This window comes from Aythya marila (genome assembly GCF_965140915.1).
Source record: "Aythya marila genome assembly, chromosome: 2".
Taxonomy (NCBI): domain Eukaryota; kingdom Metazoa; phylum Chordata; class Aves; order Anseriformes; family Anatidae; genus Aythya; species Aythya marila.
This window is the reverse complement of record NC_139043.1, coordinates 36,198,806-36,222,999: the sequence shown is the minus strand read 5'-3', so window position 1 is coordinate 36,222,999 and position 24,194 is coordinate 36,198,806. Positions and strand designations below refer to the sequence as shown.

The following is a 24,194-nucleotide window of genomic DNA, read 5'->3' as shown; positions in this document are numbered from 1 at the left end:
GGCTAAGTACAGGAAACTGAGCAAATTTGAGCAGAATATTGAAGACTGTGGAGGGTGGTATGCATGTAGTGTGTGTGTGCGCCCCTGTGGTAGCCTTTGTGCCTTGCTTGGGTTTCCTTTCTTCAAGAGAAAGCTTTTTAGGTTTCTTAGGGTGAAATTCAAGTGGAGGCAAAATGATCTTAGCTGCATCTACATAAAACTTCATGTAAGTGCATAGCAGAAAATTAGCCGTCTCTACGTAGAAATTATTATTTTTTCAATCCATGCTGAAGTTAATAGTCTTCATGTATGGATAGTGTCTTTAGAAGGAGTGCACAGCAGAATATAGGAGCTATCACTTAGCAAAGCCATCTATTAATTCTGTTTAAATGTTATTTTAAGTCACTGTTATTTTCCAAGATACTTTAAAACCTGTAGAAACCTACTGCTTCTGTGTTTTACACAAAATGTTCAAAAGGCACATGCAGTTGTCTTTTGGGAGGCTGGCCATTGCTGTCACTTCTGGGATCACAGAATCACAGAAAGAAAGGCTTGGGCTGGAAGGGACCTTAAAGATCACCTAATTCTAACCCTCTGCTATGGGCAGGGACACCTCCCACCAGACCAGGTTGCTCAAAGTCCCATCCAGCCTGGCCTGGAACACCTCCAGGGATGGGGCACCCACAGCTTCCGTGGGCAAAGATCACGGTGTGTGCTAGCTTGTGCTAACTGGATGCTTTTAATTCCTTTAGAACTTCTGTTGCCCCCCCCCCCTTTTTTTTTTTTCCTGGAGCAGTAACTGCAATATAGAACAGGGTGGATTTGTTTGTTTGGTTTTGTTGTTTGCTTTTCCTGGACAGTATTGTTCTAGAGATTTAAACGTTGGCTGATTTTTACAGGCATGGAGATGCACAAAAAAAAATATTCTTGATTAATTCTGTGTGTTTAAGTTTTATTCTGGGTGCTCAGTTGAATTTTTTGTTATCCTGTAATTGGTCCGTTGCCCACCTTTGTTCTGGGAAGGGGGAGGATAACATGAAGTTGGATGCACAAAAGCAACTTGTGTTATACTTTGCTTCTTTAGAAAGGTTTCTTGGCCTTACAAAGTTTCTTTAAGTAGGTGAACTCACTGGTTTACCTCTAAATTTTCATCATTAGTTATAAAATATACCTGTTTAGGGTTTTTTTTGCATTGTTTTCAGCACCATCTCTGAACCTCTGTTACTGTTCTTTCTGTGGGTCTACAGCAATGCTTTGTTTTACTTGCAAAGAGCTCTCCTTGCCATTCGTGTTGTAGGAATTAGTTTCTATTGCTCTAGTTATTACAGAGGTTGCTGACTGTCAAGTGATGCTACTGCATTTACTTTCTCCTTATGGTATAGCTTTCATCTTGCTAAATTTCCAGGTGCTTGTATACACCTATATCATGTGAGTTTCTAGTTTGCTATTGATGCTAGCTGCTGGCAGGTAGAAGCTTACGTGATTTTAGTGAGCCTAATTTTTTTGCAAGTACCCGTCTGTTGAATGAAGAGAAGTGCAGCAGCAGCAGACATCCAAGGGAACCCTTAATGCAGCTGAAAGAATGAACTGGAGTTTACAATATTTACTGTCATAGTTAGACAGGTTTTGAGAGTAATGGCCGACTAGGTTTATTATAACTGTACTTTAAATGTGGGGGAAACAGGCAGCTGTTTGTTTTTGATGTATAAGCAGTATTTGTATTTCATCGGTGTGTTCCTTTGTGTTAAGACTTCACAGGAGGTAAGCATCACTGTTTAACTCTAAAAACTGATGTTCTTCCTTCTTGGTGATAAAGCAATTGTTAATAGCAATTCTAATACATCATAGATCTGTTTGCATCTTGAGATATTTGGTATGTTTTATTTGAATGGCTGCAACATAGGAAGCACACTCTAACACAAAAGTAAAAGGATTTCCAACTTCATTCCCCAGCCCCATAACATATTGCAGGCTATGGGGTCTAAAAGGCAGGGGCTACCCTTCTTACCTCTACTGCAGTAACATCAGTGATTCTGTTTGAAAAAGAAATCTGTAAAATTCAGCTCCATGTGTACTTCAAGCTACACAGAGAAAAGGAAAATCTTCCCATCTCTTTAAAGCCTGTCACTGATTCTTGGCTAGAGATGACTTCTCCAGAGTGCTCATGTATGCTATTAATACTACAAGCAGGTTATGTTTGAGCAAGGTCTTCAATGCGGGGGAGAGGGAAAAGCTCATTATTGAAGGCAAATACATTGGCTGCATTATAATGATGAAATTGCATGTGTGGATGAGATGAGAAGCAAAATTAGATTAGTTCTAGTGATTTTTTAGTTGATAGCTTTTAATCTGCTTGAGCTTTTTAAGTCTCTTCAATTTCTTTCTCAGAAGCCCAAATTCTTCATGGTCGACAATGTGTAAGTAGGTACTGAGACTAGGCTCAAAAAAGGTGGGAGAAGAAAAGGGGACAGAAAGGACATTTCAAGATATCACAAAATGCTCACTGTTCATCAGGTGCTTACTGTATTCAAATGCTGATGTGTATTTGGTTTTGGCTCTCTAAGATACTATTCAAGCCTTACTTTTTCCAGCTTCATTTAAAAGAAAATTTTGTTAACTTACATTTTAATGTGTAGATGTGCATGCTCATTATGCTATAACACAATGTTAAATCCATATAATTATTTTTGTAGGAGTTCTAATTATAATCTGAACCTCTTTTATATGGGAATGAAGACTTTGAGATGGTTGCTAAGTTTAGCTTTTGCTAGATTACTACTTTGGTCATTCTCTTGTTGCTTTGCCAAAAGTCAGATTTAGGCACCGTGATGTGAGAACAATTATCAAACAGTATTTTATATCCAATTTGTATGAGTATGTCTGAAGGCATACTGTAAAGGTGAAGCACCTTATAGCGTATATATATATATATATATATATATATATATATATACATATATACACACATTATATTATATATATATATACATGTATATTATATATATATATACATATACATATATGTATACAAATATACATATATGTATATACATATATATATATATGTATATACATGTATATTATATATGAGACAGTATTGTGTACACACCTGTGTAGCCGAAAAGATAACCTTTTCAATTATCTGCTGTTTTGGTAATTTTGTCTGCTCTCATATGCTGGGGTTTGCTGCCACTGGTCATTCTGGGTCAGTGGAAAGGGACAATTTCCTGTCCTTGTTACCTTGCAGATGTGCTTGGAGTTGCACATTTGATTCTGATGTGTGCAAGGGTGGCAAAAGCTTGAAGTGTGATACTTAGATGGCAAACCACAACCCCCTCAAAGAATTTATATCCACATGTATTCAGTGCAAACTGTCCAGGGCTCAAGCAAGGGACTTGTGCTTTATGACTGTGTCTGGAGACCCTAATAAAGTGTTCAGTTAACAGTGATGATCAGTGGAAGAGCAGGAAGTTTGATTGTACTGTGGGGTATGCATAGTCTAGCAGCTTGACTCCTGTGTGTTCTTATGGGTTCTGGACTGGCTGTTCCCTGTGTTTCAGTGCATACCACTTTGCTGTGTGATAATGATCATTTAATTATTTCCTTCTGGTCTTGGCTGTGGCAACGAACTGGATTCGAGCACTGTGTGTGACATCATCTCATGACTGCACTGCCTCACTTTTCAAATGTTTGGCTAGCACGATGATGAATCAGGGATTTTTTTGTTTCCTCCAGGCTGATTTCACATGCTTTCTCTGGTGTATGGAGGCTGCTTTTCATGGGCATTTCTATGTGCAGTGTGGTTTTCCTCATCTTTTTTTTTCCTCCCAGTTATTGTTCAAATCATGTTCTGCATAGTTGTAGCTTTAATTACAACCTCATAACTGAACTTGATACGTGATGTGATGAGCTTCAGGTAGGTGAAAAAGTGACGTGCCCTCTTCAGCAGCAGAATGGATAATGCAAAAAAGGATGCAAGACCCCAGTTTTCCATTTTATTCCCATACCAGGAAGAATTGTAACATTGTTCTTCCTTAAATGTATATTGTTGGATGGCTGTTTGAGAGATGACTGTTGCTGTAGCCTGTGGGCTAAGTTGCTGCCTTTGATGCTGCACCACAGGCATGCAGTTCTGCCAGCAGGCACAATCACGGCTCTTCTGCTTTTTGTGGGCCCAGCACAAAACTTATGTACCCAACCACCTACTTGTTTTGTGTGGCTCCTGCATGAACTGGGAAAGATAAGATAACTGAACTAGTTCACCTTGGAGTTGATAAAACTTCAGTATCAAGTGATATATATTGTTTTTAATTGTTAATATTTTACCATTTGATTGGCCTGTCTCCTTACATGTCCAACCTAGCAGGAAAACTTGAACAATCTTCTGGCTAGAGTGTAACTCTCATGTAAGTAAACCTGTGGGAGAGCCTAATTTCAGACATTTAGAAAGCTTCTGAGTGGGTGCCATCCCTTTCTGACTTTCAGCTAAGCACAGAAACTCTTTCCCTCACGGGCTGATTTTTAAATGCCTAAGGAGAGTATCTGCTAAACTGCCAACCTTGCACTTGTATGAACCCTCTACAAAACAGAGCTACCTGGGGCCTGAAAGCCTTAGACATTAGGAACCTGTGAAGATGGGCTGTATGTCCCAATGTCTGATGTATGGGAAGTATGTCCTGTTCCTGTTCCTACTGAATCATGGCCTGTTAAGATCCCTGAGTCCCTTAGGTTGGAAGGGACTTGGAGAACTTGGGGAATCCAACTTCCTCTGCAGAGGGGAGGGTCAACACTGAGTTCAGGTGAGGTTATCATGGTAGTGTCTGAACTTTACTTGCTGTCTGCATTGGCTGAGGTAATCTTTCAGGGCATTGCACCTCTTGCCTGAAATGTACCCCACGGTCCTCTCAGTGTCTGTACCTGGGCTCCTTTTAGCTGCTGAGCTTGTAAACGTGAAAGTGCAATCCCAGGCCCGAGGAGTTCCCATGCTTTGAAGCCAGCCTGGTCAGCTCTTGTTGTCCTAAAGCACATGCTGTTCTTCAGGCTGGTGGCAGCCTGGCACACAACGTACTGCCTGATTGCTCTAGAAAATAAAGCTAATGCAATAACAGCAACACCTGCAGTTTCCTAAGGATGACTTACTCAAACAGGTTTTACGTCAGCCTGAGACCTGCTTTTCCGACTTCGTTCTGGCAGTACTCTCCCATGCCTGCTGCTGACATTTTGCTTTTGTAACAGATTTGGGAGCACGTCTCAGTTTTGTCGGTGCCTGTTGTACTCCTGGCAGTCCCAAAAGCAGCCAGAAGGCCACAGCAGCCACAAGCAGTAGTTATCAAGGTAACGCGGTGCCTGTGGCAGCTCCGCTTCCTGACTCAGCCTGCTCATGCATCGAACTGAAGTGCTGAGTGCTCGGCCGCTGAGCTGCAACGTTACCCAGCAGCACAGGCGTGTCAATAAAGCGCTACCCGGTAATGGGGCATCCTGTTATTGAGTGGCATAGATAGCAAGTGGAATACAGGCTTTGGTTTTTCTCCGAGTGAATAGAATCAAAACTATTCATTTCCAGAATACTGCTCTGGTTTGTTCAAATCTCTAGCAACATGTCAATCAGTGGGTCAGTGCTGCTGTTCGTCTACAGTACAGAAAGATGAGAAGAGTTGCAAAACCAGACAAGTGGGCTAGAGTGAACTAAGCTGCAGACTTAAATACGCATCGGTGCTCTTTGTTACTGCTTTTATTCTGATCTGGTATTTCTCCCCTCTGCACTTGTCTGTGTTGTCATCGGGAGAGCCCCCTGTGAATTGCACCTAGAACATGAAAGCACAGCTTTCCAGTGTGGCTCCCAACAGGATATAAGCCTTTATGTTGGGGCGGGGGGTAGGGTAAGGGGGTGCTTTTCTGTTCTGTTTTATTTTAAGTTGATTACAGAGCGGTGCCAGTAGAAATGTGTTAAGTCGAAGGAAGGGGAAATGTAAAACTAGCAACATAAAATGCTCCTAAATTTAAAAGCTAAGGGATCCCCCTGCTACTTGCTGTGGCTCCCTATCTGCCTGGCTTCTTGCTGACAGTGCAAACGCACAGTAAAGTAAGATTGAGGCATGCACTGCCTGCCACTAACCGAGGCAAAGCTGCCTTGGCCCTCTCCAGGGTTATGAGACTCTCCTGAAAAGTTAAAAACTTCTTCATATCACTGTGGGCTTCTGAAACCTACCTGGAGATTTTCTCTGTTCTCTTCTCCTTACTTTTCATTGTTTCCTTCTGATCCTCTATACACGGCGTGCAGCATGGAAAGCCAGGAGTGCTGAAAGCAACGTTTTAGTGTGGTGGTGGCACCCTCTATTCCTAGATGCAGGAAAAATGGAAGCCTCCTTCAGGCTGGGGAGGTGGTGAGTACTTCCTGCTTCACTACTCTGTCAGAGAGATGGTTTCAGGCGGAAAAGGAGGTATTTTTTCTCTTGAATACTGTATAATGCAAACTCATTCAGTCTTCACAGCTCTTGTTATGTAGCCTGTACAGATCATACAAGTATTCTTTCCTCACAGCCTTTGGTGGCAGAGCAGATGCTTGGCACTTCACCAGTAGCTCCCTGAGCCTTTTTTTGGGAGGGGGTGAAGGGGATGGAGGTGAAGTAGAGAAAGAGCTCTGAAGAAAGTCTCTTGATGGCAAAACATGCTTAAAACAGCTGGTTTTATAGGGGAAGAAGTTTGCTTTGCAGTATCTGCTCCTGACATAAGTGGTCTGACGCTGTGACTCAGCTGTGCACTGAACCAAAAGGTCGTTCCACCAAAATGATGTTTTTGTGGGCGTGATCTTCACGTTCAGTTTGCTCTGGAGCCATGTGAAATGGTAAAACTCATCTCTGGGCCCTGCTGCTGCCTGTGTGCATCAGTGCGCTGCCCTCCCTGGGAAGCAGCAGGGAGCATGGAGGCCGCCCCTCGGCCTACTGCTCTCCAGCCCATACAACCCGGTGTCCTCAGCCTCTCCTCACAGGGCATGCCTTCCCACCTCTTACAGGCAGCTTGGGTGCCCTCCTATGGGCATATTTTAGGAGATCTGACCACCCATGCTATATTGTAGAGCCCAGCGCCATGCACAGTAATCAAGGTGAGGCTGCAGCAGCGCTAAATCCAGCGGGAGATACTCTGCGGAGGGGGAGCTGGCATTCAGCTCCTGTTCGTAGTAATTGGTTTCTCAGGTTTGCTGTCTTGGCTTCCCGGTGCTCGATAAGGCAGGTGAAGAAAAACATCGTTAAGCCACCGTGAGATTTATTCTCGCTGCTTTCCAAACAAACTGGTTTTACAGAGAAGGGGGCATGTAATTTCTTCACTTCAGAGTGCTCGTTATGTTTTGGCTCTGTCTGATTTATTACAGAGCTTGGTCTAGGTATAAATATTAAAACAATTTATCATAAATTGAGTGTTGTGAAGCCAACATCTGGTTTAGATAATGTATTTCTGAGGCTAAACTTTCACGTTATTCTGTACACTTCATAAACTACGCATGGTTTTTAAATCCCTTTCTTTAAACTCAGGTTTCTCGTTCTGCTGTTGAGTGGAATGACACTTGCGATATTTATTAGAGTATTCTTATCCCCCGTCATAGGTTTAGTATATATTTTTGGAGCTAAAATGTTAAAATTCCCCAGCTAATGTGTGGGAGTGAGGACACACTTTGTAATGAGATTGCCAGTTCCGTTATTGCTTTCTGTCTGCTGTGGCTGTGAAGCTCTTTCATATAAAGCATCTCTCTTTGATGCTTAGTCAGGAGAGCAAATCGCAGGATGGTGGTAGGCTTTATTTATGTAGCAGTGGGAATACCAAAAATAGTGCCTGCCCCTGTCCTTTAGTTAACATGCAAGAGAGAAAGGCGCTGCATGGTTTTCCCCTTATATGTTGTGAAATTATTTAATAGCTTAAGAAAAGCAGTGAGGGCTCTGTTTTTCTGTGTACCACAAATCGGAAGAAACGGGCAGCTTGAGTGACAGCTTGGTGTATTATAATGTGTTCTTCCCTAGATTCGAATTTCTGTACCAGAACAAGTGTTTCTGTCATACTCTGTAATCCTGCCCTCTCATGAGATATTCTGAGAAACCTCAGAAATGGCGTATCAAAATTGTAAACCACAAAGCATAACCCCTAATACAGCCCTAGGGCAAACCTCTGTCTTCTGAATTGCGCAGCACAACAGAGATCATAGAATAAAAGAATGCTTTGTCTTGGAGGTTTTTTCTTTTTTCCTTTTTCCTAGTGAGTTTTAGTATTTACAGTATCTGTTCTCTGCAGACTTAATTGAGTCAATTAAGATTTAGTCTTGATTCCCCCAGGTGGAGGTGGAAAGTTTCTCTTTCTCCCTACCCCCCTCCATTTTCCCAGCCCCTGTTTCTTGTTCTTTCCTGGCTGTAGAGGACGCTGCTATTTTGGTACCGTTTTGAAAAGCTCCTTCAATTGCAACTGGGTGATCTGCTGTATGTGCAAGCATGAATAACCTTTCATTGGCCTTTATTTCTGCTTTCTTTCCTGCAGTCTGTAGTGTTTCAGCTCTTTCAACCGTGTCTTCTAAGTTTTTTCTATTTCGAAGGCAGCCTCCATGTTTTTCATTAGCCTTATCACTTAAACAGTTGCTGATTTCTTATGCCTTGCTGCAAGAACTGGAAGTGGGCATGGCTAAGTATTATTCTTTCCCATGTTCAGTTCTGTGTCTTACCAGCACTATTATCAAAGAGCTAAGGTTATAAATTTATATGACTATTGATGTTGAAGCAGCAAACCTTTCTCATGTCTGCATCTTGTAAGCCATGTAGTGTTCTTAAATATTTCTGTTCTGTTAGCCAGGTGGTGTCTCTCACTTCTTGCTTGGCTTCTTTCTCCGTTTGGGGGCTAACTGAAAATACCCAGGTACACCCACGGACTGTGTTTTCGTGAGCATTCTGGCATGTGCCTGCCTTCTGTTGAAGCGCAGCTGTCAGCGGTTTCAGTTTAGTTGCTTGGAGTACATTTGGTTGGCTTCCACATCTTGTACATCATATGGGATGCTGCTAAAGAGTGTTGTCTTGGAAGCCCAGGGTGTAAGAAGTGTCGTGACTGTGGGTACCAGGAACGTTTTCAGTTCATGCTCACAAAAAAGCACCTTCTGTTCTCTGAGATCAGTCTTCTTCATTTGACACAAAGAACAGCATTGTTATACCTCACATGTGACTTGGATTGTTTCTTGTGTTTGAACTATTGTTTTATGCCAGTCACGATGCTTTAAATGTATGTTTTTGGAAATGCCATATTCTTTCTTTGGTGAAAAAACGGATTCACACATGACTTCCAAGGAGGTACTGTCCTAGGTATTGATGCTAATTTGGATTACCTAAACTGATGTCAGTATGACCAATTTAGCTGAGAATAATATAAATTCAAAAGAGTATTGTGGGAGTCTTTAATCCCAAGAAGAATGTCTTAAAGCAAACCTAGGTGGTGGTCTTAGTTTATGCAGTAGGTCTGGGCAATAATAACTCTGTTCTTAACTCAGAGCCTTGTTTATACCTTGCTTTGCTTTTATTATGTCTGTGCCTAAAGCTTTAAGAAGAGCAAGCCATTCTTAAGTTTCTTGTATAGGGCAAGATTACCAAAAATATTTTGCAAATTTGTTACTGGATATGCAATGGGAGCAGGTGATAATGATGCTCTGGGAAGAGTCAGTGCCCAGAAGATTCCTGAGTGTGACCACTGCACGTGTAAAGACTCCAGCCTGGACGTGGCTTTGAATAGTCTGGTTTGTAAAAATGTTAATTTGACCTTCAACTTTGCTAGGCATTCGATGCCAGTTTGGGACCTCATTGCCAGGTTAAGCACATGAATAAAGTCAGCAAGTTTTGAGCCTCAGACTTCCCAGCTGTTAAATACTGTTATAAATGGCAGCTCTCAAAATGAACAGGCAAACGTACGTTTGTGGTGAATTTCACCTTTTTAATGGTTTGGGCTTTTCGCTATGTGACCAAACTGAGCTGTTAGCAAACTCTTCCCTCCGTTTAATAATGAAGATTAGTAAAGTTTTACAGCATATAGGAAAACTATAGGCTGAACGTCTTTACTTGCATGTCAGGCAGCAAAATCTGTACTTCCTACCTCAACCTTGAATTTCTTTCAACAAATCAAATTTGGGAGAGCAGGACAACACTTAGGTAAGGGAAAGAGTGTAAACTGAACACTGAAATAAATACCACGCATGCAGCTGCAGTATACATGGGAATGCACAAGTGGAAGGGTGCCTGTTTGCAATGGGTTTTTGTCTCTGGCAAGTCCTTGCTTTTTCATGGGCACACATTTGTACATCATCAGTGACATGGGAAGGGTCCAGAAGAGTGGTGACATTGGGTGGGTTTTGTCTGTGTAGGGGGAAGGAGGAAAAGGTTCATGCCTCTGGGTGTGGGTGTTTTGTATTTTTATTTTTGGACTGTTTTTGTTGTAGTGAGGTCTCACATCAAGAAAAAAAGCATTGCGTGTTGGAACTGGTAGGCAAGTAACAGTATGCTGTTGACTGGGATTCCCCAGTCTGCCAAAGTTGCTTTCAAGTGGCAAAGCCTTCTTTTTATTAATGTTTTTGGATCTCTGCTGCATAAGGGAAGTCTCAGCTGTACCCGGGCTGACCCCATGCTCCAGAGAAATGAGTTGTGGGGTAAGAATCTTCTGGGCTTGACAGTGCGAACAGAGAGCTAGCACTGCTCAACTTGCTTCTGTAGATAATCCTGGTTCAGAGGCACAGATAAAAGTGACTGTGTGCAACTGAGATTTATGTTTAGGCTTTGGAGCAGAGTGATTAGCCAGCTGTATGCTCTTCCCTTGGGTGCAGCAACTCTTTCAAGTTTTAAATTTTATTTAAAAAAGAAAAAAGAAAAGGGGAAAAAAACAAACAAACAAACAAACAAACATAGAACCGCTATAAAAATTTGGTTTGCAGACAAGGGAACTTCACTGTGTTGATCTACACTGAGCAGAGCACAGTTTACAGGACTTCTGAAAGCAAGTATCCTCCCATCCTGAGCTTAACATTTCTAGCACCAGTCACCTTGATACTTAGTAAGCCGTTTCAGTGGTTTATTCTCACTATTAAAAACATGTGCTTTATTAGGAGCTTGGCCCCCGCTGAATTCAGCTGTGAAATCTTTCTAATTCAGTCTTCACACCCCACTCCCCAGTAGCTATTCTTCATGGTTCTCCAGGCTTTCCAGAACAAAAGTTTCCTGGGCAGACATCCCCTTCTCCACCACCCTGTTAATATTGCAGGCATATTTGAGGTAATTTCACGTTAGGTTCTTCTGACACACAGCCTTCTTTTGGTTTCCTGCATCCTGATTCCCATCAGCAATTTCTCTCTGTATCTTGGGATGTTCAGAGTCTGTAAACATGTCAGTAGTAACTTACTTAAAAAGGTTAACTTTAAAAAGTTGCATAATAAGGGGCTGAGAATTCGCATGGCCACAGTACTGCTGGACACTCACCTGCTCAGTGATGACTTCAAGGCTTTAAGGGTATTCTTCTGGGGTTGCTGATTTTCTTTCTGTGCACCCTTTGCCCCACATCCTGCACATCCCTGGATAGCAGCAGAAGAACCCGCTGTGGAGTTCTGTATGTGACAGGAATGCTACTGACTATCAACAAGAAGTTCAACATTATCAAAGCAAAGAGCTGTTAACAAGTTGGGTATGATCTTCTTTGTGTAAGTCTTTAGTGATTGGCAGTAATTGTTGGCTTCCTTTATATCTGTATGTATAGAATGCCGCTTTAGTCAGCGTCAGGATAATATGTTAACTACATGTGTTACCTTTTTGAAATGTTTTCTTTCAAATTTTCTGATTTTTTTTTTCTACGTTCTTTGACTTGTTGAATATAAATTGTAGTGACACAGTGAAGATTGTTGCTTTTTTTTCTAAAACTGACAGTGAAGGAGAGCTTCTAATAGCTAAGAAGTGTTTCAAGTTTCCTAAGCAGCCATTTGCAAAAAGGCTTGAAATGCCATTGCAGTCCATCTCTCCAGAGAATACGGCAGCTGTATGGATGACAATTAGAAGAGTTTCTGAAAGAAATTTCCTGAAGACTACACTGGAGAAGAGTATTTCTGAAATGAATTTCCACAGCTTTCAGTAGGGTGTCTACCACCACCCCTTTAGGATACCCGTGCGTATTGTTAGGATAGTAAAGGGCTCTCAGCAGGCTCAGGAGCCACATGGGGTGATCACTCTGCTCCCTTATTTTGTGTCTAGTCACATACTGGGTAGTGCTGGCAACTGGCAGTCACTCAGTGGCCCATGCGCTTCTGTCTGTGGTGGATGCTTTCTCTCTAGCATGAATGAAATGCTTCGTTCTCACTTCATTTTAATGGTGAAAAAAGTTAATGCTTTGCAGTTTTTTGCATGCAGTGTGAGACGGCAGAGCTATTGCTATTTTTGTCAGCTTCAAGGAGGCATGGCTTTAAAATTGGTTCATGTTTATAAATGCAGAGTTAAGAGCAGCCACATGTCCTAGTGGCAAAATCTTATTCTAGCTGTGAAAATTAAGCAGGTAGACAACAATTTTCTCCTTGATCTGCTGGGGACGGTGGGGGGAAAGTGTTTTTTACACATATATCCCTTCTCTATCCCCAGACTGAAATGTACTCTCAATTTTCTGAAAACCCTTGAAGGTTTTTTTATTGTTCAACTAAATTTGGATGAAATTTTTCTTAATCTGTTTCTACTAACAGATAACATGCGTACTAAATACGTGTGAAATGGCTTGGCTAGTTGTAGTGTTATGTTTAGAAAAGAAACACAAATACCATCCTTAATGGAATTTTATTACCAAAGGTAAGACAGATTTCTGTGGCACTGTTAAATGTTTTTAATCCTCAAGAAAATTGCTTGCATTCTTTAAAAATAAAAACTGCAAATAACTTTGCCCCAGATGATCAGCAGATCTTCTGGTAAGAGACCTGTATGAAGATTTTTTTCTCTGTTTCAGGTTTCTGCTTTTTCATATTTGCCATTGTCATTTGAAGATTTCTAAAATTCTAAAGTTTTCTTTTAAAAATCAATTTTTATTAAGGAATAAATTTTCATTAGAAATATCCTGTAATCAGCAGTGATTGAGCATGTTCTTTTAATCCAGGAGCAGACTAAAAGAAAGGCTATGAGAGTTAAAAGGCAAGTTTTGTGTTTTTTTATTCTGTCACGGTTTCACAGTGTTACTAGTTGCTACTGGTTGTATAATGATGAAGTATGGTGAGAATGGTTTCTGCCATTTTGACACAAGTGTATTTGAATCGTATTTGAACTGCCTCCTTACCTGCCCCCCACCTCTATTTTCTGCGTCTCCTTGCGATTTTTTTCATCATTTGCTTCCAAGTCCTGTCAAAGTAGATGCTCAGCTACAGTGGATCTGAAAGATAGATACATGCAGGCCAATAATGAGTCTATCATAATAGCAAGTAGATTCGGCTCCTGAATTTACACTTGCAGCTAGAAAAAAAAACCAGCTTTTTGATTATTTTTTTCATTTTGAGTGCTGAATGTAATGATAAGCCTTTTCCTTTTTACCAGCTTAAGCTGTGATATGATCATAATGTATTCTAAGTTCTTCTCAATACTAAATCTTTAAGCTGTAGAGCATTGAGAGCCCTGTTATTGTAGCTTAGGACAAGAAGGTCAGGTATTATACTTTAGACCCCTGTGTCCTGTCTAGGGAGAAATGCTGCAGGTAGATGAGGTTTAAGAGCAGGTAAAGAATCAATCCTCTGTCTTCTCAACTTGTGTGTTTGTTCTTTAGGGCACTGTGGATATGAAGGTATTCATTTTCCTCCTAAAGTAAATGGCATTGTGCCATAACGCAGTCAAGTGAGTTCAAGTCCTCCCATCTTTGATACCAAAAATGCCAGTGCTGCAGAACAAATGACGTCCTTGGGACTTTCTCAGGAATGGTTGATGCTGGCACTGCTGTTAGGTCAGGTCTGTCCCTAGCAAGGTCACAGCTTGCTTGGCTGTGTCCAAATTAGTTGCAGTTGCACCTCTGATAGCCCCCACACCTGTAGTGACACCTGGGTAGCTCTCAGATTTGTGCGGTTGATGTAAGATGTTAGTGATCAATGATGCATGCAATACGTTTTTATTTTTCAATTTCATTTTTAAAATTAAACATCACGGTGCTTTTATTTTTGCTCTCATTCCACTATATTCCACTTAATTCTCCCCTAAGCAGAGTTACAGCAACTTTGAGGACAGAGAAGGAAAGACCTGTGGTGGCAGAACTTTACAGAGCAACCATCTGGCTATCTTGGAATGGCTTCAGTGAACTGCAGGTTGATGTACTTAAAATTAAAAGTGAGAAACATCTTGTCTACTGTCCTTTTTTTTTTTTTTTTTTTTTTTTTTTTTTTTTAAGACTATTCTATTTGTTAACTTGTAAATGGTTGGAAGCAGTCTTTTCTGTCTTAGAGAAAAGAAGGTGAAAAAAGTGAAACTCGTCTCCAGATACCATAGCAAGAACTTCTTTGAGCAGGGTAAAAGGTGGGATAGGAAAATGTTGGTGCCCAAGATAGAGGGCTGAAACTCCAGGTGTTTGTCAGTCTTTCTGATAGTCATCTTCTGAGACATGAAGAATAATTTGTCAGTCCTCAGCTTATGTATTTCAAGCTGCAGTTAGTCACTGAGATTTATTCTAATGAAGTTCCTACTCTAACAGTTATGGTTATTGAAGCATTAGTTCTATTTACTGAACTTTAAAACCACTGCTTGTCACTCCTACTTTTGAGATAATTATTTTTCATGTGTAATGTTGTACTAGCTTCTAATAGCCTCAGCTTTAAGAGAGAGAAAAAAAGGAATTGTGCTGGGCTGCTTGCCCACATTTATTCTTGGGAAGATGCAGAAAAATCACTATTTTTTGGAACATGTATTTTCTGGAAGCATGATTATGCGTCCTAGATCATTGCCTTTACCCCGTTACAGCCCTGCATCAATGTAGGCAGGTGCCTTCTACTAAGAAAATATTGCGACCTGCTGCTTAGAAGGGACACTTTTTGCAGAGTTCTGCAAAATGACATCTTAAAAAGCATGCATTTTAGTGCTTGATGTGTTGAAGTGTGTGTGCTTTGTCACGTAAGTGTTAGATTCTTACATTTTACTTATTTTTATTTTTTATGACCCACCAAAGGTAACAGCATTCTTTGCAATCCATTACTAATCATTTTGGACAGTGATCCTTTTTTCCTTGTCTTTTTTGTCCTCCTAACCTGGATTTTTACAGATATAAAACACAGTGACTGCAGTAGATCTGACATTACTAGCAGTTTTATTGTCTGTTTTATAAAGGTTCTGTCATGTTTTTGCTGTCTAGAATTCTGAAGCTACATTGAAATAATACAATTGGGAAGAATTATTGTAACAGGAAGAAACACAGTTTGAAGATACTGGACCATCCTTCACTGAAGTGGATGAGGCATTTATTGGAAGTACTTGTGGCAGTAATTGAAAGACATGTTTCATGGTGTACACTGTATTCCAGTAAAATACACATAGCTTAGGAAAGGACGTACATTTTTGTTCAGCATAGGAAGAGAGCTAATATTAAGAGAGAACTTAATATATTAATTCTGTTTGAACAGTTTGAGTAGTCCAGAAACCTTAAGTACTTGTGCCTACCACTGCTTGCGGCTTGAAGTGCATGTAATCTTTGATTTGAGAATGTTGTGGTGTAACTAAATTTAGAAATACTTCTTATTTAGATGCTTGTAACAAATAACTTCAGAAGATTTAACTTTGCATCAAACCGTGGTTCGTGATTGGTGGCTAACATCTTTGCTCCAACTTTGGTAGCAAAACTTAGCTTAATGCTGGAAAAAATACACGTGACCTTCCCACGTAGCTACAGAAAACTTGAGATACACGGAAGAAAGGTTTTTGTTTGTTTGTTTGTTTGTTTGTTTGTTTTTTTTTAAATCAATGTTCCTGACAGTGCGTATGAATAAGTGGAGGTCAGGAGGCATGGAGATGTGGAGGAGGTTGTTTCCCAACAGCATGGTGAGCTGAAGCTTTTCCTGGCTGGATGACACGTTGCTGTGAGCATTTGGCCTGAGTTCATCTGGCCTATGGCATCTGGGGACAATTCCTCTCTGCTTCCTACATGCTCGTCACAATATTGCAGGTGACTTTAAGGACTGAAGCACCAGTACTCACTGCTGGGGAGAAAAGGATTGCATTATTTATGGATTCCAAAAACAAAGGAATATGGGAGCTGGAGTCTCTGAGCAGGCTGAAATATAATTCTGACCTTCCCTCACTGTATGTTTTTATATTCTCAGATAACTTGCTTGATGTTTCTTTTTCAGGGAACAGTTGTGTTGTAGGTTTGTATTTCCTTGGAATTTTGTTCAAGTGACAGCCCGTGTAATTTGGTGCTTTTCCCGCAGTTACGCTCCTTGCATTAAATATGTGTGCGTGATTATGGAGCGGCTGCAGGATTTTCGATGGGGGCTTTCTCAGGGCCACGTTCAGGTTGGTGTGGGTGCTGTCAGAGCCGTTTCGAGCTGTTCCACTTCTGCCTGTACAGCAGCAGAGGGCACTGCAAGGCAGCGTATGGCCCGGCCTGAAATACATCTCCAGGTTGCTGCGAGTTCCTCATGTTGCTGCCAGCCCTGTAATCTGCTTTAAAATGCTGACAGAGCCACTCTGTGCCTTGAGTCGGGTAATTCCCTCTCAGAAACTCAGCATTGCTTTTGCTGCTCATGCTACCCAGACTTCTAGATTTCAAACTTTTGCTACACTTTAAAAAATATTTTTAAATTAATTATTAAAAAACAAAACTCAATGCCATTTACAATGCACTTTTATTTATCACCTCAAAATATCAATCATCCTGAGGCCACTGACAAAAAATAGGACTGGTAAGAAAAGACTGCCTGGGTGCTTAAGACAGTGCCATATTAAAAGTCCTTAAAAAAATTCTCCAGTTTTATTTATGAAGAGAATGAATGTGTGGGACATACCTCTGTAATCTTGCTTTCTCCAAGCATCACAACTACTTTTAACAATCTATATAACTGGAAAGCGTACTCTTTCCTGTAACATTTAAGACAACATGACTGAATTATAAGCAGTCAAGAATACCTGGAAACTAATACTTGTTCCTCCCTTTTTTAAAAATTATTTTTCAGTGACTTTATTTTCATGAAGTTTACTAATAACCAGACTAAGTGTTTTAATTTTAAATGTGTGGGCTTTTTCAGTAAGCTTTTTTTTTTTTTTTTGGAGATCACATGCTTTGTCATGTTTGTTATCAAACTGGCTGGCCTGAAAATGGAATATACTTTTTTTTTTTTTTTTTTTTTAAGAGGATACTATTTAAAAATATGACAGTATTGCTGTGGTTTTTCAGATTTTGGTAATTGTTTACATTTTATTTGTGTGATCAGTATTAGATGATCTGTTTCTCAAGTCTCGTGCTTCAGTTAAGCACACATTTAAAGCCAGGCTGGCAATGCTTTATATTGAAGAGGTACTGAGAGTATCACAGATACCAAGAATCTGTTCCTCTTGAAGCAAGTGCTGTGGCATTTTTCAGTAAGCTTTTTTTTTAATATCCTGCTGTCTTCCTACCTACGTTTGACTCTTAAGTTTGACTGTGTGTGTGGTACAAGTCCTTTGAAAGGAGGGGCAGTTCAGCAGTGCATGGGCTTCCGAGCAGTTTCCTGCGTATTTAAATATGTGCCTGCATGCTGCCCTCCTCAGGGCGCTGCATGTTTGTGAGAAGTAAGGCAGGTCGTTTTCTTTGAGCTCCCTGTGTGCCTGCATCCACACGCTGCAGTGCTATTTCATTTTGTCTGCAACATAATGGCCTCAAAAAATTAAATATATGCCTTGTTTACTTTCAGGTCATTGAGCCAGAGGAATTAATGATGGCTTTTTTTTTTTAATTGGCACATAAAACGATGCTTTTGTTCTGATTTCCAAAGTCTGATTTTATTTTCTAGACTCACAACAGTTCAAAAGCTACAGAAGGAGCAGAGGAGGTGGTTTAATTGTGGCTAAATCCTGTCAGTTCTGGTGATGCTGTCCAGTTAGTGGAGTCGGACAGGGTTCTGTGGTATTTTGGCACAGGCTTCACCAAGTGTGTCTTTCTAGGGCAAGCTTGTATTGATCCTGCTGGAGGATAGTTTGCCAGTTACCTCCGAGCCATGGTTCAAGGCCATCTTGTACCAAGGTGGCATCTCTGTATGCCTTACAAGTAGTAAATGTAAACTAACAAATGCTGCAGTAAGCATCTGAACAGAACCCCTGACTCCAGTGTGCATCTTAGAATCATATAATTGCAGATGCTTTGGGCTGGAAGGGACCTTAAAGATCATCTAACTTCATCCCCATAGGCAGGGATGCCACCTTTTAGATCACATTGCCCAAGGCCCAATCCAGCCTGGCCTTGAACACCTCCAGGGATGGGGCATCCACAGCTTCTCTGGGCAGCCTGTGCCAGGGCCTCACTGTCCTCATACAAAGAACTTCTTCCTAATCTCTAATCTAAATCTGTCCTTGAAAGTTTAAAGCTATTCCCACTTGCCCTGTCACATCTAGCTGTACAGCCTCGTGTGAGAGACAGCTTTATAGTGATGTGGAGAAGACAAGGCCTCGGGACTCATCTGTGAGGAACAGATGTCCCAAAGCTTCTCAAGTCCCTGTCGGTAGCTTTGCTGCCTGAGAAAATTTTGGGAAAAAATATTTGAGGTTTCCTCATTCATCTGGCGATGGGCTGTATGTTGCTGTCTGTGCAGAAATTCAGGCCATACTGGAATTAGATGCATGTATGAAGATGTGTTGGAGGGCAAGAGGGCAGGAAGGCAAATGTAAACATGTGCATATACCCATGGAAAAACCTCTTGCAGATTGATTGCAATGCTATCTCTTCAAAGAACCTTCATCCTTTGACTTAAACCACAAGCACCAGCAATTTACACGTTCTAAATATACTTTAATAAAAACATGGCTTTTAAATTCAGAGTAAATAATGTTAAGTCATCTTAGTTCAAAAAAAAAAAAAAAAAAGCATTTCAGGTAGTTGTGGTGCTTGTTGTTCTTTGGGTGCTGTTTTGTGTGTCTGTGTGATTTTTGTTTGTTTTTATTGTTTTTTCTTTTTATTGACATGCTATGGAAGATAAATTTACTGGATTTAATGGAAGATAAATAAACTGGACTTTATGAGGACTGAATGAAAGGAGGAAGACAGACATGGTTTCATTCCTGTTCTTATTGTGTGTGTGTGTGTCTATATATACACTTATATATGATTAAAGGCTTGGAAAAAAAAAAAAAGAATTTCTGTTTTCTGACAAGATTCAGACAGGCCTGGCTAAATCTGTAGCTGACTTGAAATTTTTTTCTGAATTCAGCAAAAAAATTTCTTAATTTTTCTGTTGTACTGCTCTGTCAAGTTGAACAATAAAGGTGTCGGGTCCAGGAACTCATCCACGTGTGTGTGTGGAGGGGAGAGCCAAAAAAAATCCATGAGGGTTATCGGTCAGTAATAGTCAAACCATGGAACAGCTGAAAACATGGAAACAATTTCCTCCCTAATTTGGGCAGATTGGAATGCATCCCCAAAATCCAAACGGAAATAGTAAAATTTAAAAACTTTTTATTAGTACCTAACCCAGCTGCACCTGGCCGGCCTAATTGCCTTCAACCTGGTCATTACTCAAAGGCATGAAGTTTAGCCACCAACAGCACTTATTAATGTATAATAGGAATTTACTTGTAAAACAGAATTATTGGAATGGTGTGATATCATAAAGAGTGAGGTGCTGACATTTTAGATTGTTTTATATAGGGATGTGGAGTTATAATTTAGGAGTTGGATATTCTATGGGTGATTAATCATTTTTAGGTATAATTTAAATGTCTGGTGGATATACAAAGAATTAATGTTTGTAATGACTGAATTGTGAAGCATACTTGTGTGAATAAGGTCACGTTTGGTTTCTGGACAGCCTACTTCTCTAGCATTTTGCAAAAAGGTTGGTACAAAACCTAGAAATGCTGAGACAGCAGATTAATGCAATGTTTCAGCAGGACAGCCCCTCACTGATTTCTGTAAAGATGTCAAAGCCTAAGGCCATAAAAGCGCCTGCAAATTCTCCCCTTCATATCAATGGTGTGAGAAACTGAATACATTAATTCTGGTGGACCTCAAACTTAGAATCTGTCAATATGATTCTAGTGATTAATGGTTACAGACTTTTACCTACCTCATAAATATAATGTGCCTTGATTACAGAGGCACTGTTAGTGCTGCTATAGTTAGTTATGTCAGCACTTCCATTGTAAACCCTGTTTCTTTAGGGGTTTATAACTCCATCATAAAAATTCACTCTGGGATGAAATTTATACTATCGGCTTCTAGACTGTAAGCAAGTAATTTAAAATACAGATATACTAAAACAAACAAAAAAACACAAGTTGAACAAACTCAGAAAGCTCAGACTTGCTAATTTTTCATCTATACCTGTTTTTTTTCTGAAACTGAAAAGTGTCTTTGTTTTTTTTTTTGAGATGAAAGGTAGCTACATTTTGCTCCCTAGTGGATGTTAGACTCAGTGTGTGTGTGTACATTTATACACATATATACATGTATACACTTCTGTCATAAATATTTTTAAAACACAGTATGTGTGCAATAACTTTTTCAAAAAATTCTTATAGCGTTAATACCTTGAAGTTTTTATCCACAACATAAACCAACAATAAACACCAATTTATAGATAAAATATAATTACTGCAATGGAGTGTGAAGGTCAGGGGGAAAAGCATTAAAAACATATTCAGTTAAATAAGGGGATCTGGGCATGATCCTCACCTGGGCTAAGTTAACTTCTGTAAACCTATGTAGACATCTGTTAGCAAAATATCTTTGTTTTTTTTCTCCTCTCTTTTTAAGGCTTAACTTTTAAAAAGTTTACTTTGATCAGGCTTCAATTTTTTATCTTAAAAACACAAACATTTTGGAATACTTATGATTACGTGCTAGAGATTTTACTTTAGTTATGCTTTGTGTTTAGGTCTGTTCTACTGCGTTAGACCCCAGAGAGGTTTCTGTGCTGTTGGTGGTTAAAAAAAAAAAAAAAAAAAGGCACTGTAAGATGTCTATTTTTTAAATTATGATAGAATTTTGAATGTTTCTTTAGTGGTCTCTCTTAGTCATTCCCTCAATATTAAATGCATTTTCTTCCTTTGTTTTAAATAAATACATATTTGTGGCTTGGATTTTTTTTATCTTCACTTTTATAGATTGTAAAACTAGTGTTTGTATTTTAAAGAAAACTGCATAAATTGTATCTGTACCATACCAGAGTGGTGTTTCTATATTCAAAGCTGCTGATATGACAAATAATGTTTGGACCTTAATGTGTGACATCTTCCCAATGGGGATGCATTTACAAGTAGTTTTTCTTTTGTTCCTATTACCATGTAATTAATTAGGGTGTCTTAAGTTGTATTAAATTTTTCTTACCCTCCAGGTAACTGAGCAGGTTGCATGCTCATCAAACACTACTGAAAAAGAGAAAGGAAAGCTTCATCACTTTTTCCCCCAATCCTTCCCTTTGTTAGTGGTTTAAGCAAAACTAAGATATTCAGTGCTCTCTTATTTTTAAGAATTAAAGATAGAAATAGCTGAGGAAAAATCCTTTAGAAGATGCTTGCTTCTCTAAGCACCACCTTAAAAAAAAAAAAAAAAAAAAAAAAAAAAAAAAAAAATCCAGACATGTCTGGATCGTGGTTGTTTCCACTGCTGAAAGTCTTGCTGTTTCGAAGTACCACAGCTTTGGTAAAGATTTGGGCTTTTATGTTTTTAAAAGATACTAGTTCACATCAGACAGATGCCTTCACTTCTTTTACTGACATTAGTGCTCCAGTTTGTTGTTCACTGTAGGGGCTTAAGCATATAAGTTCTACCACAACCATGATTTTTAGGATCCTACAAAATTTCCATTTGTGATGTGAATCGAAGCTGCATAGAGTGGTTTTGATTCCCTCCTTTCTCTCTCTTCCCCCTCCTAGTCTTCTCCTCCCCCCACCCTATCTGCAAATAAAAAGCCCAATCCTCCCCAAAAGCAGCTTGCATATATCAAAGAAAGAACCTGGACTCTCGAATAACTTTATTTATAAAAGCAGAGGGAGTGGGTGGTGGGACGCTAGCACTAAACCTTTTGAGGGTGGGCATCCGGCTCTCACAGTTTACTTGGCTGGTTGGGTATCTTGAAAGTCTTAATTTAAAAGTCATCTTACAATCCTTTTTAATTGGCTCCAAAGTAAGTAGTTGAGCATTTGGTCTGATAAGGAGGTTTTTGGCTCTACGTGTGCCATAAAATCAGCAAAAAGAGGGATCTGTTTAATACAACAGCGATGCTGGGCTTTTTTGTTACTAGGGTTTGCCCTAAACAGGATTTACCCCTTAAGGCAGCAGTAGCACACCATAAAAAGGGCATTCTTTTACTCCACAGCAGCAAGGCTTTAACTTTCTGGTTTTCAGATTTATTTATTTTTTTTAATAGGCAGCAATAACAAGACTTGCAGAGGGTGGTTGCTGTAAGTACAGTACATGGTGTCTGAGATCAGAATGCTTTGCCTACAGTGTTTTATTGCCTCTGCTTTATAAAGGCCTGGGAAAGAGCATCTAACAAACTTCAAGGTTCAGCTCTTGTTTCTGGAAACTTTTCTGGGTGTAGATGGAATAAAGTCCACCCAGTTTTGCTGACTGCTACGCTTTAGTTCTTGCTTCAGAATTTCAAATCTGTACACCCCCAAACCATGAAGAGTATCCTAGGTAGTTTGTATTGGAACTAGAAAACAAACAGTGAAAGCCAGCAAATTTAATTGAAAATGTGGAATTAAATACTTCCACGCACCATTAACTCTGTTGCTATAGAAATGTCAGGCTTTCTTTGCTCCCACATATCTATTCATTAAGTAGATGTGGTTTTTATCTGCGGATTTGTTCCTGCTTCCCCAGGAACTTAAATCCAGTTTACAGCTGTGGAGACTATTTATTTGGAGAAGCTGGTTTCTTTGTACCACGCTCTCGGTTCCTCTTATCATCTGTGTTTTCACAAGGTTTTTAAAGTCTCCTCCTGAGTAAGCTGCAGACAGTCGACTCTGACGAGCAGCGTGCAGAGCAGACAGACACACGCCCCTGTCTAGTTCCTGCGTTCGGTCTGTGTCGTGTGAAATTTCATGCAAGTCCTACGATGTTATAATTTGCTTGTTTGCATAAAAATGTTGTTTTACGGCAGTCATGATTGTTAATTACTTGCTCATTAAAATTCCCTTGGTAAGCTATTTGCATAATAGTAAATTACCGCTGTGAATCGCAGGGCTCTAAGAAGTCTGAATTCTGTGGCGTTTCGTGTTTTTCTAACGTTATTTTAATGCATTGAGCATCCTGTAATCTTGACAGCGATCGGATGAGCCTTGAAACCAGGCGTGGCCACACTGCTGAGGACAAGGGAGCTTTTTTGTCTCCTGCTGTCTAAGCTCATGGTGCCTAGTACTCGCAGTGCAATAGATAGTGCTGATAAAGAAGACAACATTTTCAAAGGGGAAGGGAACATGCATTAAAGAGCAGTTAGGACCCAAGGTCTCCCACTCTTCCAGTTGCTGAGTAGTTCTCAGCAACATTTCAGTTTTTTTGAAATTTACTAGGATCTCCTTTTATTGAAACTTCTCTGAGCCTGTGGTGTGTAAACCATGCAAGCTCCTGCTTTTTGATGCTTCTGTGCTCATTCACATCCACTCTCTCATGGTTTCCGTTCGTACTGATTGATCCAGAAAATGTGGCAAGCTTTTTCTGGGATTTGTTTGGGCCAGGTCATACTGCTATCAAGTCCTTTGGGAAGGCAAGTGAAAAGAAGGCCACTCGAACTGGTAGAGATAAAGCTATGTGCTTTTTTCCCTTCAATATAAACAGGCCCACTGACGGTTCTTCTCAGCATCCCTCATCCTAAAGTAATGTATGTCTGCTTTTTTTTTTCACCCAGAGGTACGGTGGGCTTGCAGTCATGACTAAGCAGGAAGGAGCGGATATGTTTATGCTGACAGCATAAGCTGCCTCGGAGCACTACGTGGTGTATGCCCTGTTTTGCTTATGCGATGGGGCATACGCTGAGCCTGCTCCTCGGGAGAGGCAAGATTATTCAGAGGTCATACACTAAGGTGTGT

General features: G+C 40.1%; 1 protein-coding gene across 1 annotated transcript in view; it reads left to right on the top strand.

The window, feature by feature from the left end:
- The window catches only part of JAZF1 (JAZF zinc finger 1), a 184,890-nt gene that overhangs the window by 23,041 nt on the left and 137,655 nt on the right, over nt 1-24,194 (top strand). The gene's annotated exons all lie outside the window — the stretch shown is intronic.